Source organism: Solenopsis invicta, chromosome 1 (assembly GCF_016802725.1).
Source record: "Solenopsis invicta isolate M01_SB chromosome 1, UNIL_Sinv_3.0, whole genome shotgun sequence".
Classification (NCBI taxonomy): domain Eukaryota; kingdom Metazoa; phylum Arthropoda; class Insecta; order Hymenoptera; family Formicidae; genus Solenopsis; species Solenopsis invicta.
In genome coordinates this window covers 10,432,220-10,438,219 of record NC_052664.1, presented here as the reverse complement: position 1 = coordinate 10,438,219, position 6,000 = coordinate 10,432,220, and positions in this window count along the sequence as shown.

Sequence of the window (6,000 nt, the reverse complement as noted above, 5' to 3'; positions counted from 1 at the left end):
CTGGTAATGCCCATAGGGTGTTGAAAAAGCAGTTTTCGGCGTATCTTGTTGTGCCATGAGGATTTGGTGAAATCCCGAAGCTAAATCAAGAACTGAAAAATATTTTGCGTTTCCTAATTGATCAAGAATGTTGGAGATGTTCGGCAAAAGATAAGCATCTCCTATAGTTTTTTCATTTAAATTTCTGTAATCTATCACCATTCTCCATTGTTTATTTCCTAAAGAATTTGGTTTCTTTGGTACAATCTACACGGGGGAATTGTACGATAAAGTGGACATTTCTAGTAGTCCATCTGAAAGCAATTTACGTACTTGATTATCAATTTCAGCTTTATGAATAGGGGGAAATCTATATTGTTTTACATGAATCGGTACTTCATTAATTGTAAGTATGAAATGTTTCGCAGCGTTAGTGACTCCTAGTTTTTCTTGAGACAAGTGGAATCTATCCACGTGCTTGTTAACCAGAGATATTATATTTTCCTTTTCTTCAGAATTCAAATGATCCAGACGTAGAAGTGGAAGAATATCATCAATACGACCTTTTTCGTCGTTCACATTTATATCTTTAAAATAGTATATCAAATTATCAACAGAATTAGGCACCGTGTGTCCTCGGATTCCGGTAACATAATTATAACAGAAATGAGCTTCCTTTTCTCCCTTTTCTTTAATTTCATTAGTATTTAAGACTCTAGGATTTACCTCAGAGATATAATTCATCAAGTTTCCTGAACGCGCCTTGTTCACAAAGCCGGTCGCGCCAAAGAGATGCGTGTTTTTTACAAGAACTCCTGGCCTTGCCAGTGAGTTATAATCTTCAAGATTCTCCAGAATTGCTGTGTGCCCTCGGGTTTCAGCGATTGACTCGACATCCTTCATTGTGTGTCCTCCGATTTCAGTATCTTTATTGGAACGTTTGTCGTGAGATTGTTTATCAACTTCTTTCGTTTTAGAGATTATTGTATAAGTATTTGACTCGGCCATTTTATGGTCGCAAGTTTTGCAAACGGGCTCATTTATTTTTACTTCAGCAGTAGATTTCAAGATTTCGAAGTTTTCCAGTTCCACAAAAGGTATGGATACTTTGTAATCGATTTCATTTTTGTTGATTAATGGCAAATAAGTTTTTCCATTTATATTGGTGACTATGGCTTTACCATAGTAAACACCTTTCGTTAGAGTCACACGTGGTACATAGCCAAATTTTCTTTCAGGATTTGTAATTATCAAATGAAATAGGGAAATTGTTCTTTTCTCAATTTTCACATTTTCAGATTTCGTAAATGATATGCTACTATTATCGTAATGTAAACATTTATTTTTGTAATTAACAACTGCATTGCGTTCATGGAAAAATCCGTTACCAATTATTCTGGAATAAGGTTTACAGAATTAGGCAACACATGAAAAAGAGCGGGTTTTCCCATGAGCGATAATATAACAGAGCCTAATGTTTCAACAAGATGGGAAGACATACCCCGTAAAGAATGAATGCATTTATCCTCCCAGAGAAGGAAAGGATGCACAGAGCTCTATTTTATTAAATTTACTGCTGAGCCTGAATCTATCATATATTGACAAAGCTTTAAAGTATCAGGTGAAAAGAGAGTAACTATCGGATAACCAGACGGAATGCTTCCCGTGTTCATTCCGGCAAAGTAGGTAGGGGAGTAATTTGTGCGTTTTCCAAATTTGGAGTGGCTGGAGCAGCTGCTCCTTCCATACTTCGTTGATAAGCCAGCTTACGGCATTTGCTCATAAAGTGGCCTAGAGTTTTGCAATAATAACAAGTTTTTGGAGCTTTTGGTCCAGGTTGTCTTGGGACGAATGGTTTAATAATTGGGGAAAGGCTTGCACTACCCCGCTGAGGGTTGTTAGTGTTTGACATAGGGGTACCTTGAAAATTAGCAGCTTTATTATTCAAAGACGGACCGCGGTTTTGCGGTACGTTGGCACAAAACAAATGATTATATGTTTTCTTCTTTTTACGTAAATTTTCTGCTTTTAATTGTTTCGACAATTAAACTGTAATTATTATAGTTCCTTCTAATGTATAACATTTTTCTAGTTTCATTCGAATTAGTAAATCGGATGGAAGTCCGTTTACGAAATTTTCCATCGCAGTATGCTCAATAGCAGCTCTTTGTGCTGAATCCAAAAAGCCATAATCAGTGCTCTCGCCATCTAGGCAGTTTGCAATTCCTTAACTCTTTCAATTTAATCAAATAAGTTTTTGCCCTGTTTCATATATATATATATTAGCCAATTCGCCTCAGTATTGATCGGTGGACTTATTTGGTCTAAAGATCCTTCTTAATCTCTTGGTTAATTCATGCACAGTTGTATTTTCTGATCCTTCAATTGCTGAATACGCATGTCCCTGTAGTTTATTCAATATTAACTGTACCAAGTAGTATTCTTGGTTAGGGGGAATTAACTTGAGTGTACGTTCACACATTTTACAGAAATAGAATACAGACATCTTATGTCCGTCGTACTTAGGAATGCTATCTATGACATCTTTTAGGCGAATAGGAGACACTGGCGGTTCACTTGGAAATCCCGGTCCAGATCCGCGAGTTCGTAGATTTGGTCCCTCACTTCTTGGCGTATCGAAACCAATTTTATCTTGTTCTTGAATTTGTGATATCGATAGTTTATTTCTCGGGATATCATAGCCAATTAGGTTGATTTAAATCTTTTAATGAGGTTTAGTTTCGTTGCCACAAAAGTTTACTCAATTTTATTTTAAGTTTACCGAATGTGTCTCTACAATGTTTAAATCAATATTGCATCAAAAATTTTGAAAAATTGTAAAAAATAGGAAAAAATGACGGGTCGTCACAAGCAATGATCACCAGCTCTCGTTGCACTAAAAATGCAAAATTGCGGAATTTGCAATCGTGCGAGCAGCGTAAACATTGCACGATTAAAGCAAATATGACTATGCATGGTCATCGTGAGGGCTTAATGCCCCACCATAGCAAAAATATTGAAACTATAAGTTAGGCTTTTTAATTATGGGCAGCGGAAGATTCTTAATGTAAAGTACGAGCGGCAAGTACGCGCTCCGCGATAAGTCGATTACCCGACATTGGCAACACGCCCAGTAGCCGAGTGCGCGATAAAACACATGATCCGTTTACCACAATTCGATTATTTCAATAAGGGAAATCATTTATAATAACAAAAATTATTTATAATAAATTGAGGAATAAAAGTGTTAATAAAAAAGTGAGAGTGTTATTCGCCACCCTTCGCGTCCTCCTTCAAGTGTTCTACTTGTGGGTTCCAACTCTTAAGACGGAATGAATCCCAAATATTTTATCTTAATGCACCCAGCGGTACAACAAATACAATCTTCAAACCACATTAATAATGGTCAAATGATATGTCTTTTATTGTTCTTAACACAAGTCCGCCATTGCTAATCGTGAGTAGAACGTTGTAATTTTGGAAATCGCAAAGGTGATGACTTTCAGCCAACAGGATGGGCTTATAGTTACATTCAGACAGTGAAGACGATTGCCAACCTCAATTATTTCAATGACACTCTAGAACATTAATATTTAATAGAATTTAAGTTTATATATTTTCTGTCTTAAATTAAGTCAGAAAATTATAGTTTTTAATAAAATAAATTTGTCATTACATACATGTTGAACAATTGATGTCTTTCCTTCAGTGTATTGACAATGTATTGACGCAGATAATTTCTGTCGCGGTGTTTTCTTTAATAAGTTCAGCTGTTCGAACGAGCGGTCTGCTCATGAAGAAATTTATATTGTTCATTAGATGTTTGTTAGTGTTACGTCCTGAGTCCTCGAGTAAGTCTCAACGTTAATTTATATTACGAGAGACTATGGAGAGGCTTGGGGTAGAACGTAACAAACCATTGGTCTCGAGCACACATGTTATAGGGCGTATGCGTCGAGTCGAAGCAAGTGAGCTCGATTTAAAGGTCAGTGTCACAGTGTGACTTTATGACGCTCAGTCAAACTCATACGTTCGTCTGGTCCTTATTTCGTGTAAGCAAATCGAATCGCTTTTACACGGGATTGGACCTAGTGCTATTCCTTTTTAAGAGTGAGGGATCGGAGGTAGTTAAAATAAATTAAATAAAATTAATTAAAGATAAAAATTACATTTTATTTTAGTATAGTCAATTATAATACTTATCGGTAAAAATTCAAGATTTTTATCCTAATAGCTACGAGTGATTGGTAAATTAAAGAGATTTAGATGTAAAAAAAACATCTGATAATAAAACTTAAATTGTACTCTATTACATTGAAATTTGTTCGTTAAAGTTTATAAAAATTTACGTGTGTATGTGTGAGTGTGTGGTACAAGATGGTCATTGTTCAGGTTCAAATGACTCAAACATCTCGGCTATTTTGTCGACTATTTGTAGATCGAGATTATTTACAAAATTCTCTGCTTTTTCGGAAGTAGCGGGAGGAAATGAAGGCGTTTCGGAAAGAAATTCTAAGGGAGGGGAGTAGGGATCTTCCGGCGGTCTTCGGACCGGGAAATTGGGATTTTGATAAAAGAAATCAATGGGGGAAGGTATGAGAGAAAAAATGGTGGGGGAAGGACTTGGTTCTTGATAGCGTTCAAAGAGCCTTCAGGGGAATCGAAATAGGGGATTTCGCCTGAGTCAAATGACCTAGAAGATAGTACAAAACTCAAACGAGGGTGGAATACAAGGGAGTAAGAAGGAGAGAGAGGGGGAGGAGAAATAGATTGTACAGGTAAAGGTTCGGAAGGACAAAGAGAGGGAGGGGGAGAAAAAGCTGGATTTGTAGTTAGTTGGAGCCGGTGGACAGGTTAGCTGCGGATTCGCCTGTTCCGATGATTGCGTCGACGCTTCGCGGCAACCCGAGATTTGTGTTTGTGTGGGCCTCGCTGAGCTTTCACTATAATTAGCGCGGTTTAATTTTGACGTTCTTAGACAAAGCTACCGTTTCTCTCTTTTTCTTTCTACTTTAGAAATAAATAGATAAAATTTATTATGAACTACTCGTGAGTGAGGAAGGGGGAACGTTTTAATCGAATTGCAAATGAATGTGATCAAGTCGTTAAAAAAGAGGAGGGAAGTGGAATCCTTTGCATCGGATCGACACCAGAGCTCGATCAGACCCGAAAAGAGGTAAGGCAGGATAGCGGGTTGAATCCCTTGAATCGGATCGACACCAAAGCTCGATCAAACCCAAAAAGGGTTAAATCGGAATTACGAATTAAATCCCTTGAGTCCGATCGACACCAGAGCTCGATTGGACCCAAAAAGGATTAAAGAAGTAGAGAAAGAGGAGTTAATTAAATAACGTAAGATCTAAATAAGAAAGAGAGAAAGGGGGAAGTTTGTATGCCGCTTAGATAATTTGGTCATTTACTTTTTGATTGAGTCGGTCTTAGGAGATGGTCTTATTGGTTCCAGATAGGCTGGCGGCACAGATGATCCGACTTGGCCTTTTGATACTCGCCAAAGTTTTCGTGAACTAGGTTAAGATGATCGCGACCACTAGGTGGTGTATCAAAACTGATACTTATTGTTAGAAGAATTGAGCAGCAAGTCGTGCTCCGGGCTCTGTGCAGCCCTTTTTATATCAAAAGGCGTGGGTGAATCAAAACTTTTTGTTCCCCCATCAGCTCGGTCAAGTCCAATTAGGATCTTTTTAGTTTGTCTAATCACATTTTGATTGGTCAAGAGGTGTCGGTGTTGTCAAGGGATGGGAGTAGGATATTTGGGTCACGACTTCTATATATGGTCTTGGCGGCAAGACTAATTCTCGGATGGAGCATTTCGATCGCCAAATTTATAATTCTGCGAGTGAGAGGTGTTTGGTTCAATATGACAGTCTGCGTGACTACTTGTCATGTTGAGGCCTCACTTCCTTCGCTAGCCGGTGCGGAGTCTTCGCATCGGGCCGTTGCAAATTCCAGGACCTCGTGCCGACATCCGCCGGCAACGCGTCGATCTTCAAAGTCGCGATT